Source organism: Pseudochaenichthys georgianus, unplaced genomic scaffold, assembly GCF_902827115.2.
Source record: "Pseudochaenichthys georgianus unplaced genomic scaffold, fPseGeo1.2 scaffold_708_arrow_ctg1, whole genome shotgun sequence".
In the NCBI taxonomy this organism is placed as follows: Eukaryota; Metazoa; Chordata; class Actinopteri; order Perciformes; family Channichthyidae; genus Pseudochaenichthys; species Pseudochaenichthys georgianus.
This window is the reverse complement of record NW_027263262.1, coordinates 40,311-54,761: the sequence shown is the minus strand read 5'-3', so window position 1 is coordinate 54,761 and position 14,451 is coordinate 40,311. Positions and strand designations below refer to the sequence as shown.

The window sequence follows — 14,451 nt, the reverse complement described above, 5'->3', positions numbered from 1 at the left end:
TAATAATAAGTAATATTAACTTTATTTAATACAACATTTACGGTACAAGATTTAATCATACAGCCCATCTAGTATGATAATGAATTACAGCAAACATGTGCAATATATCCATTATTAAAGCTCTGTGGGCTGGCAGTAAGACGATATGGGTCCATTCTTATTGTGCATCCATGGGTAAAGATAAACGCAACTCACATTGGTTTCTCAAAAAGCATCTCTACGTGTATTGTATTTACTGAATTTCACTCTCTGCCTTTAACGGCTCGTTGTAGCTCCTATAGAGAGGCGAAGTCCCTCCCTTTCCGGGAGCCTCCATGGGACCCCGGAAGCGTAAAATTATACATTGAAGTCAATGGAGAGAGAAAGGTTATCTTTTGATCCCGTTTGAATTGTGCCACGAATGACACATATGATGTTTGTCAATTTAAAAGAATATTTTGCAAGTCAAAAAAATTAAAATGTGTCGTAAAACTGTGAAGTTACACATTTTTTTGTGTGAAACCGCTGAGTGAACTACAGGTCTCTTGGTCTCGCACAATACGCGTCACCATCACAAAGATGGCCGTCACGTTAGCAAATTTCACCTGTTTCTTTCAGAATGAGAATAAAAGTATAAAACGAGGTGACTACAAGTCTGGACACGTTGAGAGCTGTACATACACGAAAGGGGAGTTATTCGGTTCTGTAAGAGCAGCGGGGACCGGCTTTACAAGATGTTGGTGAGTAATATGAGTGCAATGTGTAACGTTAATGTCAGCTAGCTAACATTAGCTAACAAGGTACACTAACGTGTTTTGTTTCAGTAACTAGTGTTCTCCTTTTGAACTTCGTGGTCTGTGTGTGCTGTGGATAACATTAGTGTTCACAAGAACAAGGTAAACTCCCGTGTTTTGTTTTAGTTGCTCTTCAGATTGAAACGGACAGTTTTATATCGACTATACTGTATGTGTGATCTCCTTTTACATCTCGTTGTGTCATTTGAGTTTATTTGCTGTGTGTAGATTCAAGGGTTTTGGTTATCTTGTCAATTTGTTTGGTTATCCAGGCACAGCTGTGCGTGACTCCCTCGGGTACACTGGTATGTGTTTTCCTAATGTAGAGAGCATTGATTAATTAATAAACTACACACTGAGTCTAGATCCTGACCAAATCCTTTTTTATTGTTGATCAAATGTTTTTCAAAAATGTATTCATACACATTTAGAAAAATACAATGTACAATCACAACCAGTACAACACACATTACAAAAAATACAGAAAAAACAAACAATAACAACAATCAGACAAAACTATGGAAAAATAACCCCTCCCACCCCCAGATCCGGACCATCCTTGTATTATTGCTCATTCAATCTATTATAGCATGCTAACAAACATGGTACTTTCTTTATTTGTACAGATCTGCATGGGAGATGATGGCGCGATGCAGAGCACTGTCTGTGATTGTGCACGGGGGATGTACAAATGCAGCCACGCTGCAGCATTGGCAATATGTGCCATGTGGCAGATCAGCTCCACAGATGTTGAGTGCCAGTGGAGGAAGCCTGGCACTTCCAAAGTAGTCCAGCCGGTGTCTCAACTTTACCAACAGTGAGAGGAGACATACAACCCACTGGCCAGAGACATCGCCACTCAGGATGTAGACTGGTTCAGGTCTGCACTGAGGGGCGCACAGTGTGGCATGGCATGGCTTTTGTCACCTGAGCCAGAGCCGCGGCCTCAACATCAGGCCATTGTCACCGTGCCGGAGCTGGTGAAGGGGGTCGGGGGCTTGAGGCAATTCTTGCCTCAATGCGACTGAGCAGAGACCAGCAAGCTGCCATCCAGACAGCCACCGGAGGACAGCGGACAAAGTGGCAGTTACACAGGCGGGGCAGGTTGACAGCCAGCAAGTTTGGTGCTGTGCTGCGGTCGGGACTTTCATCCACTCCATGCGCGTCCCTCATGAAGAGGGTGCTCGGGGGGTACAACTTGGACGGAGTCATGGCTGTCAACTGGGGGGTTGTAAACGAGGCCGAAGGGGTGAAGGCTTTTGTGCAGGCCTATCAGGAGACAGTGTTCGAGTCTGGTCTCTTTGTGAGTGAGTCGGTGTTTTGGGAGCATCCCCCGATGGACTTGTGCAGCCATCTGCCCTGCTGGAGGTGAAGTGTCCACCATCATTATATAGGATATATATATATATATATATTTGTATACATATCTGTAAATTGTATAATTTTATTTGATTTAAAAGTATTTTTGATCTCTGTCTATAAAAACAAACTGAGTAAGATTGACAATAAAGTTGACTTTGAAAAATATATATATTCTTTATGAAAATAGTTGACTGTTGGAGAAATGAATCCAAATGAAACGTTGGACTGAACTACAACTACGCCTTTAAATCTCTACGGACTGTTTTTCAGTGGGATGGCAAGTTCCTATCTTTAAACATTTATTAGTTTGTTCTCAGAACAGATTTGATTTTCTGAAGTTAATTTAACTTAACCATGTAAGGTCTTTATTAAAAAGGTACAATCAATTTGTTTAGGGTTGAATAAAATAATGATAAACATTTCATTTGGATAATTTACTGACAGAATAAGAAACTCAATAATGCTCTACTCACCTGTTCCTTTTTATAAAGTGAAACAGTTGAAACGATAGATTTTAGTAAACTTAAAAACAACCTTCTCCAAAAGCTATCAAGGAATATACCGAATACTTATTTTAGAACTTTATTACATATTTTTATATAAATAGTTTGAGTGATCCATAATTGACAGAAGCTTGTGTTTACACTGACCTGTTACTCATATATTAATGTCTTTGTAACTTATTTAAACCACTACCTCACTAATTTCTTTCATTCATCACGGTTCAGTAAACTAAGTGATACATGAACCAGTTTAATAATTATAATAACGTAGGATTGCAACTCTTTGAAACTGTAGGTGGCTCTTAAAAGAGCCGTTGTGTTTGGGTGTGCTGGTCTCAGGTCAGTTTAAGCCTTGGGCATGATGTTGACCCTCTTTGCTTGGTTCATCTTACTGGGGGCAGCTACATGGATGTCGGTGCAGTCCACAATCATTGTGCAGTTGAAGGCAGAATGAATTTATTATTGACTCCGAATGAAGCACAACTTCATGTCATACAATACATTGACTTTATTTGTAATTGTGTAAAAAAAGAAAGCATTGATTAGCAAGCAGGACCTGCAGGAACAGAGCACGGTGATGGATGGAGCTGGGAAGAGAGAAGAATAAAGAAAACAGATCAACTTCATTATCGGATATTAAAAATTCAATTTCAAAACAAGTTGCCGCTCCTACAGTTTTCTAGTATGTAAAGATGATTTCACTTGACCTATGCACAATATCACACTCAATACATGTGTGTCTCTGGGGGGTGCATTGTGCCTTTGATGTATATAAATAATATACCATAACCAAATACTATTACGTACAGTGGAAATCAGGTTGCCAGAGCAGGTCAGTCCAGTGTGCATGTTCCTCAGGGTCTCAGCAGTTACAGGTGAGGTAAAGAAAATAAAAGAGAAAAAGGTCAGTAACAACACTTTGAATAATTATCTCTTTTAATAATGTTCTATCAGTAATCACTCAACTACTGTCTTTCCAACAAACAGATTGACTCACTATCATCACAATGAAACACGTCCAGAAGAATGGACCACAGATGGAAATTAGCTATTAGCTATAATCTGGCATATTGCATCTCTTCTCTTTGCTGAGATTAATGTTTTTGTATGCATGGTCCTTCTATAAATAAATACATGTCATGCAAAGCTGCCTGCCTGCCTTCCTTCCTTCGACTCTCCCTGAACTGCCTGATCTTTTAATGTTCAATGTTAACCATTTGAGCAGATAGCATTAAGTAGAAAAGATCGCAGATGCTAATCTGCCGTTAGCCTACCTCCCGCCCCTTTAGCACCTGGCGATAGGCTCCTCTTCAAATGTTTCACAAAATACTTAACATCATGACTACTCTTACTGTTTAACATTTGGGTTCACTTCATGTTAAGGCTAATACAAATGACAAGGCTAAGTAATGTGATGCTAACTAACGTGCTCGCTACTAGCTATGTAGCTAGCTTGACTGTGTTCCATGCACAACATGTGTATTACCTGATATGTTTGATCCAACGACTCCTGGTCCTTTCATCAGACGGGAAGCGATAGAACGAGCTATGATCTATAAGTATGATCACTTATGTGATTACAACCTGGTACAAAGCACACAGGCATCTTGTAAAAGTGAATTTATTTTTAGCAATCTCTTATTTATTGGAGGGAATTCTTCTTCGCTTTAATTACGAGTCGCAACCACTTGGAGCATTATCGCCTGTGACATCACTTACGCGAGCCAGAATGGGATTTGGGATTTGTAGTCTTTGTAGTCGCGTATTTTTCATAGTCTTATATTTCAACAGTTTTACGACAAAATGTGACTTTTTTGACATGGAACTTATTGTTTAAGATCATATGTGTAGTTCGTGGCACAATTCAAACGGGATCAAAAGATACGTTTTCTCTCTCCATTGAATTCAATGTTAATTTTTCGCTTCCGGGGTCCCATGGGCCGGAAGTAGATGGGCGTGACTTCGCCTCTCTATATCTCCAGCCACCACCCTTCCTGTGAGCACAGTGTGCTCTGATTGGTCGGGACACGTAACATGAACGTGCCGGGCAGCGCGGTCCCGTGGGTTAGATGCGCATTCATAATGCTGAGGGAAATAACTCTCAGAATAACGTTATTAGCACATTATTACAACTTGAGGAACGAATGTTTTATACTGGGTAGTTTATTTAGTTTTAAAAAATTATCCAACGATTTACAGACCACTCTTTCTCCATGTAAGTCAATGGGAAAAAGTGTTTCCGGGCCTGGCAACCAAACGGAAGTGTAGTACCGCCGTTTCGCCAGCACGAATATTTTCATCTGAGTCCGGCGCACTTCCTGGGGGCTTGGAGATGGTAGACGCAAACAACAAACTACACTTTTGAAACTACAGGAACATAAGAAGGACTTTTACAAAAAAGTAATAGAGATTGTTGTCCAGAAGGATAGCATAGACTTCATCTTCAAGTCAAGATAAGACCACAATTGTAATGAAAATGGGATCTTACTAAGAAAGAACAATCCAATATTTAGATTTTGGGTATCCTTTTGTTGAACGGTCTGTTTAAAATGAATCGAAGCATCAGACTAAAAAAGCTTTTGAAAATAACCGAATATTTTGATTAAGGTCAAAATATAATATTTGTAAATCTGACTCAGATTTAAGTAGAAACCCATCGCTATGTTTTTAGATCAGGAAATGCATCCAGACTCAAACAAACGATTTTCAATCATCATCCTCACATTCATTTAATGTATCATATGTTCGCGAGTTGAAATGAATGCACTACATATAATCCACGTGAGTTTACAACAACAAAAACAATTGCTTTGTTTTTATATCACATCCGACCGGAGGAAAATGCAGCGGCTCTCACTACCGATCATCCTAATCCCACGGGCAATGTACAGTGTTAATAGTTTACTGTATTATTAGTGTCTAATATTACTGGCGATTTCGGAATCGTAGGCCTACTGGATTTTGATTTATTGTATCGGCTTCATATCGCAATATATTCCCGAAGTCTGAAATCCAAAAATGTCCCACATTAGGGCAATTCACCCTACATTTAATCATTCAAAAAAAATCGTATTTCGTTTCTTTTTAACGAAATAAATGTGGTTTAATCCACATAATTTACTGTGTTAATTGTTTACTGTAGTAGTGTGCACATTACTTTTCGCTGCTTGTTGCACCTGGTTAGAAGATAAACTGCATTTCGTTGTCTCAGTACCTGCAATATGTGCAATAACAATAAAGTTGAATCTTGAGCAGGAACAAATGTATTTAGGCTACTTAGTACATATCTGACATAAACGATTAAACACATTTGTGCATTCTTTAAACCGAGTCAAGCCGAGTCCGGAGGCGGCGGCACATTACAGTGTGCACCTGATTGTTTAACTTGAAGGTGCCTGATGACATTTAATCATTCAAACAAAATCATATTTAGTTTATTTTTAACGAAATAAATGTGGTTTAATCCGCATAATTTAGGCCTACTGTGGTAATTGTTTACTGCAGTATTGTTTAACTTGAAGGTGCCTGATGCAGAGTCCTGCACGGGTCTGATTTTCAAGACCCGCTCCTGCCCCGCGACGTGCAATACCGAACCCGCCCCGCTACCCGCACATATTGCCAATTAGTTCCGCGACCCGACCCGAACCCGCATAGCCTAGCTTATATATGAGTAGTGAAAACGTGCAATTATTAACACATACAGTTGCATATTTGTCTCAAAAAGCGTGGGATGTTGGTTATTTCCTCCATCTAGGATGACACCAAAAGCCTCCCAGACGTTGGATTTCGCTCTTGAGGAGGTGTTATTGAAAATGCTGTATTCTCCATAGAGAGCATCACCTCAGCCATTTCGAATGTGGCGCGCACAGCAGCAGATTGATGCGCTGCAGAGGTTATGATTATGCGCGGTCCCGCGGGGGAGAAGTCTGAGGATTTAAACATTAAACTAAATTATTATTATTTTAATATATTTATTATGCAATACCCGCGACCCGACCCGCATCATCTTTGTTTTACCCAGAACCGAACCCGGAAAAAAGAGTTTAAAAAAATACCACCCGCGAATCACCTTTTTTGCAGGTCACCCGATGCAGGACTCTGGCCTGATGTGAACATTTCCAGAAGAACTCTAGCTTGAATGGCCTTTGTATGTATACAGTAGGCCTACAGTATAGCCCAACCATGTACGCCTTCCTTTTTTCCCGTCCAAAGTTTGAATTGGATAAAGGTAATGGTTATCGATGGTGCTTTTATAGCCTTTTGTATAATAACTGTGTGATTTATATTGCTTTTCAAATGCATATATGGCCACCCATTTACACGGCTCTTCCCGTCAAGAATATGAATAGAACTTAGTTAGATTACTTTACATTTCTGCAAATTAATTTTTAAACGCACACGTCTCTCCACGTCTCCCCGTCCCGAAAATGATAAATAAAATAAAAAGAGAAATACACATATACATCCTGTTGAGCAGGATCTACAGTTTCCAGTATTTTCCGTTTCGTAAAATTATCAAATACGGCGAAGATATTCAAATATGTGCTTCCATTTTTCATACTTTTGAAATGTATTAACTTTATATCATCGTATCTCCGTGTTTACTGGGTATTTGTGCATGAAATAAAGACTGGGATATAGTTTCAAGCCAGTACTTTCGACAGAAACACACGGAAATGTTGTCCGGACTGTTGTTTTTATGCGGCACCGTCTTGAACAGGTCATGTGATCTGATCACGCCGGCGTGACGGTCGACTCCAAAGGGTTCATATTAAATACATAAGTATTTTTACAACTTGTATTTAGAAATAATCCGTTGTAATTATTGATGCATACATGTGTTCATCCATTCAATGTGGCATCTGCTATAATGGGATTAATGTATGATATTACTTAATAATACAATACATTATAATATATGATATGATAATTACATTTTAGTTTTATTCATTTCTTATTTCATAGTTTCTCATTATTATTATTTTTTGTGCTCATCTTATTTTTGATTTTATTAATCTGTGCTGTCCTGTTTTTCACTCTCACCCTGTTGCTGTTTGAACAACTGAATTTCCCCACGGGATTAATAAAGGTCCATCTTATCTTATCTTAATTTATAAGTTTATTTACTTCAATCTACTGTACTGTGTAAAAACACCCCAACAATATTACAATAAATATACTGCATAAAGCAAACTATATACTTTATTTGATCTAAAATATTGATGTTTCTACAACACCCAGTTGTCCTTGTGTATTTTGTGAATAAAGCGCCATCTCATGGTTAAATCCTGTAATTGAACAAATGGGGAAATTGGGCAACGCCCTCTAGCAATTTGGCAACACCCCCAGCCACTGGCATCCGCTGGGCTTTTGACTGGGACACACCCATGTGAGTCCTATCTGGGGTGCTACATCTGTATAAGCTTTATCAAAAAGGAAGGTCTTAAGCGCACTCTTAAAAACGGATAGGGTGTCTGCCGCCCGAACACAAACTGGAAGCTGACTCCACAAATGTGGAGCTTGATAAGAAAAGGCTCTGGCTCCCATTGTACTTTTAGAGACTCTAGGAACAACCAACAACCCTGCATTATTGGAAGGCAATGCCCTAGTACAGTGGTTCTAGGGCATTGAGATGCCCTCAACTCGATTGAGCCAGTTGCAACTTTACAATTTAGCCTAGGAAGGGGTCCAAACGGAGTGAAATGACCCCGGAAGTACCTTAGTGTCAGCCATGATAAGAGCTTTTCGAATTCTCTTCATGACAGGAAAGGAGCTTCAACACCTGCTTTATGATCTTCTTTAGCTTAGCTCACACTGGACCTTCCTTTAAGAAAGGAAAGGACAAAATGCTGTCCCACAATTCCTTGTGCCCGCAACACTAACTGTCCCACAACATTTAACTGTTCATGAAAACAACCGAGAAACATCATGTAAGTTACAAACAAATAAAGTCAACTTTCATAGTGTGTACTGAGCAGGGCTCAACGCTAACTTTTAAAAGTGGTTGCCAGGCTGGCAACCAGACATCAGCTTTTGGTTGCCAAAACTGAAAATACGGTTGTCATTTTTAGTCACCTTATATTTTAAATAATTAAGATACTATACAGTTATACATCAACTTAATTAATGAACATGTGACACAACATTGTTTTCAAATGCTTTACAATATGTAATTAACACAATTATTCGAAACTTAAGTGGTAGTAGTCAAGCTGTTGTCATATTCTTCACAGATCCCCCAAATATGAATTGAGCAAGTCACTAGTTTCGTCATCCATTGTCTCCCTTTCAAATGTTGACCCCCACCATAGATCCATTGGCCCTTCAGCATTGAAATCTTGGATTGGCCAGACTAATACATTTCTAAGGTTAAATACATTAAAACCATTCACAGTTAAGAATTAGATATTAATTAATAATTCTGTAAATTACCTTTTAATATGTCTAACTATATTTAAATGGTGTTAGCTTTTTATAGAATTGATTATATTTGTATGCCAATATTTTGTATGGTAACGTTTTATTTTGGTAGTAATAAGATCGGGACTCTTATTTTGAAGGAATTTTAACCGGAATGTAATGAACGGAGCAGAATGTACATATATATTTCGCCTCCCAAGACTTTACCCATTTCCTCTTTGCTTTTCGTTCGGGTTCATCTTGCGCTTTATCAGTTGAATCACTTTGAACATTCGTTCAGATGTTGACGGGTTGGCCGAACTTTTTACCCCACAGTCAAACAACTTCATTTGCTTCGCCATTTTTTGTAAAACAAACACACGGGGTGTTTCTCAATCGCGAGTAAAGCTGCTGCAGAGCCACTATTTCAAGCATACTACGTCATTGAGTGCCGCCGAAGTACTGTTCCAATATCCAGTATACTTGGAAATCTACCGAGCCCGGCGTACTTCGTTTGGAGAAATTTCGAGGCTGCACATGTGTAGACTCCGGTCTTAAAATCCCCACAATGCTTTGCGTACGGACCAATTTCCCCAAATCTGTGGCGGAAAATGTAAGGCGGGGGGCTTCTCATGTGATACACACCTGCACACTTGCTAGCCTGTTCCACTCTTTGTTTTCCGAATGCCAGGAAGTATTCTTGCCTCGCTTCTGAAGCCAGATGCTCGGCAGACATGTGGTACCAAGCAAGCGTACTCGCGATTGAGAAACACCCACGGCGCACCGTGCACGTGAGTAAACGTGCATCGCTTTCTGGCTCCGTAATCACACCAATGCACGTGCAACTTAATTATCAGGTTCCGACTGGTCACAACAATAATTAAATATCACTCTTAATACAACAAATTATTAACATTTATCTATTTTTGAGTGCATATGTTGCTTTTTGCTGTCCTTATTTCTTTATATTAAACTGGTTGCCACTGATGGCAACCAAAGGCAAAGAAGTGGTTGACATTTTTTCTGAATGGTTGCCAATGGCAACCGTTACTGTCGAGCCCTGCTGAGTTATGTGCGGTTTCTTAAACATGTTTGAATTGTGATATACACAGTGATAGATTAAGGCCTAACAAGTTTATAAAAATACAATTGTATTTATTTTAAATTATTTTCATGTGGATTAATCCGTGTGCACAGGAGGGTGAGGGTGACAACAATAAGTTTCACTTTACTTTATTTCAACTACGGCCTTGGTAATGAAGAATAGTCCTATGTACAGAAAACTGTATATTCCCCACAGCAAACGCACAACAATAACATCCGCTGGCGCGTCATAAATACGCCGGATAGTGTTAGTGGAGTCGGGTTCTCAAAGCACCAAAGTTAGTTTTCCTAAGTCCTCAATGAATTCTCATATCACTATTCCTTAACCCCGTGAAGTCCCTCACAGAGGTTAATTAATAGTGGTTAGGAACTCTGACTAGACACAAATGCTTTACCTTAACCTGTTAAGCCCGGAGCCCCACCGGCTAAAAACAACAATATTCACGAAAATGTGTCTCAGGGCTTCTTAACATTTAACAACCTATTACTGTGTCATACCCACAGCTACCTGACGATATGAACAATTTTTACCTAAACAAAACACAACTCTAACGCCGAGCGTCTGAATAAGCACTAAGCGAATGGGTGCTAACGCACTTAGCACATCACTCACGGTAGCAATCTTTTATACTTCATAAAATCTGCACAAACTAGATATCATATGAAAGCTGAGATTCCACAGATTCCAATGGTATAAGTATCATCACTGCAACCAAAACTCAGGGTAGCGAAGGCAAGATAAGACAACACACAACTTCACTTTACGGGACCGAAATGGCAAATACGTCTTACCTTTGCTGTTTTCTGATAAAGTTGTGCTCAAGGGCATTAAAATGCATATAAACGCTGCTGAAGGTTAATCCAATGTCTTTGTGTCACTTTGAAATGATTACTGACAATCCATCATAACATTTGTCAATTAGAGTAGTTTTCATATAGTGTATGAGAGCTGTAACCCAGCTTCCGGTTTTGGGCATGCTGGCTGCGCATAACTCTCATTCACCAATGGTAATGTTTCGATGGATTTAGGAACTTCTCCTCGATTCTATTGGCTCTAACGGTTAAAAAGGTGTCTCAAATGCCACTTGTTTTGCATCAATCTTGATATAGGGGACTAATATTGTGACGTTTAGATACTACTGGGACCCCAAAGCAGAGACTGACAAAAAATAAAGTTTCAAAAAGTTTAATAAACAAGGTAATCCAAGGCAGGTACTGACGACAGGGAGCTTGGCTGGCCGTAGTAACCAAAAACAAAGCTGCGGAAAAACGTTTCCGACCAAAACTCAAAAAGAACTCCTTAACTAACTACAACAGACTCCAGGCTGCAGAAAGGCACTCTGGACCGCGGGACAGCATGAAAAAATACTCTGGCAGAGAAGTGAGGTGAGGGCCAGGCTCTTAAAGAGCAGGTAATCAAGTGAGTGGGGACAGGTGTGCCTCATCTGCAGCCAGGAGTAACCAGCCACGCCCCCCTGTCACACACCAGCCCTGCAGAGACAGAAAGACAGAGTAGTGAGGGGTAAATGGAGCATACAACAAGTTAAACACAAAAACAACAAAAGCCCCATGCAAAACATAACAGTACCCCCCCCTCAAAGGAAGCCTCCTGGCGGCCTACCAGGACTATCCGGGAAACGGACATAAAAGTCTCTCAAGAGTTTTGGGTCCAAAATCAGCGAGCGAGAAACCCATTGTCGCTCCTCTGGCCCATACCCCACCCAATCCACTAAATACTGGTATCCACGGCCCCACCTTCGAACCTTCAGCAACCTCCGTACAGTGAAGGCCGGGTGGTTGTCGATGAGCCGGGGGGGTGGAGGGGGTTTGGTTGGAGGGCAAAGAGGGCTGCAGGAAACTCTCTTAAGGAGTGACACATGAAAAGTGGGGTGCACCTTCAAGGCAAGAGGCAACTTAAGCCTAACCACGCTAGGATTGATGACCTGTTCAATCTCATAAGGTCCAATGTACCTGGGAGTGAGTTTCCGAGAATCCGTTTGAAGAGGGATGTCACGGGAGGAAAGCCAAACCTTCTGGCCCGGTTGGTAATCCGGAGCTGGTCGTCGATGACGATCCGCCATCCTCTGGTTCCGGGCGGAGGTGCGGGTAAGAGCTGCCCGGGCTTCACGCCAGACTCTGCGGGCTCGCCGAAGATGCCCCTGTACTGAGGGAACTGCCACCTCTCTCTCTTGAACTGGGAAAAGGGGAGGTTGGAAGCCGTTGGAAGCCATAAAGGGTGACATGCCTGTGGCAGAGCACACCAGGGAGTTGTGGGCGTACTCAACCCATGGCAGATGAAGAGACCATGAGGCTGGGTTTCGAGAGGCAACACAACGAAGAGCCGTTCCCAGGTCCTGATTTGCCCGCTCCGTCTGGCCATTGGTTTGGGGATGGTACCCAGAGGACAAACTGGCCGACGCCCCCAATGCCCGACAAAAGGCCTTCCAAACTTGGGAGGAAAACTGCGGACCCCTGTCTGAAACAATATCCTGAGGGATACCTTGCAGCCTAAAAACATGCTGGGTGAGAAGAGTGGCAGTCTCGAGGGCAGAAGGTAGTTTAGGCAGGGGGACAAAGTGCACAGCCTTAGAGAAACGGTCAACGATGGTCAGAATAGTGTCGTTCCCGTCTGATGGTGGGAGACCAGTCACAAAATCCACCGCAATGTGGGACCAGGGCCGGTGGGGAATGGGAAGTGGGCGAAGAAGGCCAGCGGGGGCCTGATGTGAGGCCTTGCTGCGGGCACAGACGGAACAAGCTGAGACATACTCCTTCGTGTCTGCGGACATAGTGGGCCACCAGAAGCGTTGTCGAACTAGAGCCAGGGTCCGATGAAAACCTGCATGGCAGGCAACCTTGGACGTGTGGCCCCACTGGAGAACTGGAGATCTAACATCGGGGGAAACGAACAGCCGGTCTGGTGGACAATCCTGAGCCACTGGATGGTCCTCCTGGGCCTCCTGGACCACCCTTTCAATCTCCCATCTAGCTGCTCCCACGACACAGGAAGATGGCAGAATGGTTGCATCCCTTGAGTCCTCCACTGGGGAAGCGAACTGCCGGGACAAGGCGTCGGACTTCACATTCCTGGAGCCAGGCCGGTAGGTCAAGGTGAAGTTGAACCGTCCCAGGAAGAGAGCCCACCGAGCCTGGCGTGAGTTGAGCCTGCGTGCAGAGCGAAGGTAAGACAAATTCTTATGGTCCGTCCATACTATAAAAGGATGGTTGGCTCCCTCCAGCCAGTGCCTCCATTCTTGAAGGGCCAGAACCACTGCCAGCAACTCCCGATTACCAACGTCGTAATTCCTCTCAGCAGGGGTCAGCCGACGAGAGAAGAACGCACAAGGGTGGAGCTTCTGGTCTGCGGGGGAACGCTGGGATAAAACTGCCCCCACTCCAGAATCAGAGGCATCCACCTCCACCACAAACTGGACCCCTGGATCAGAATGAGAGAGCACAGGAGCAGTGGCAAACAGACATTTCAGTTTTACAAAAGCTGCCTCAGCTGCAGGAGACCACTCAAAAGGCAACTTGACAGAGGTGAGTTTAGTCAGAGGCACTGCTACCCTACTATAGTCCCGAATAAACCTTCTATAAAAGTTGGCAAAGCCCAGAAACCTTTGCAACTGCTTCCTGTTAGAGGGAGTGGGCCACTCGGTCACTGCTTGGACCTTGGCGGGGTCAGTCCTTAATTGTCCCTTGTCGACGATAAAACCCAGGAAACTCACAGAAGAGGCATGAAACTCGCACTTCTCAGCCTTAACGTACAGTCTGTTCTCAAGAAGTCTCTACAGTACCAGCCTAACATGCTGGACATGCTCCTGAAGAGTGCGAGAGAAGATTAGGATGTCATCAAGGTACACAAAAACAAACCTGTTTAACATGTCACGCAATACATCATTAATCATAGCTTGAAAAACCCCAGGTGCGTTCGTTAACCCAAAAGGCATTACTAAGTACTCAAAATGTCCCCTGGGAGTATTGAATGCAGTCTTCCACTCATCCCCCTCCCTTATTCTCACCAAGTGGTACGCATTGCAAAGATCCAACTTAGTGAAGATGGTGGCTTCATGAAGGGGAACAAAGGCTGAGTCTATGAGTGGAAGGGGGTACTTGTTCTTGACTGTGATCTCATTAAGCCCTCTGTAGTCTATGCAAGGGCGTAGGGTCTTATCCTTCTTGTCCACAAAAAAGAAACCTGCGCCCATAGGAGATGAAGAGGGGCGAATAAGCCCAGCAGCGAGTGAGTCAGAGATGTAACTCTCCATGGCCTCCTTCTCTGGCCTAGAGATATTGTACAGTTTACTTGA

General features: G+C 42.3%; 1 long non-coding RNA gene across 1 annotated transcript; it reads right to left on the bottom strand.

Annotated features, from left to right (window-relative positions):
• Positions 1–2,989: 2,989 nt before the first annotated feature.
• LOC139433608 (uncharacterized) lies at positions 2,990–4,096 on the bottom strand. Its single transcript, XR_011643022.1, has 3 exons — positions 3,446–4,096; positions 3,195–3,225; positions 2,990–3,039 (listed from the first exon to the last, which is right to left on the bottom strand). It is a non-coding gene; the product is annotated as an uncharacterized lncRNA (long non-coding RNA).
• Positions 4,097–14,451: the final 10,355 nt, after the last annotated feature.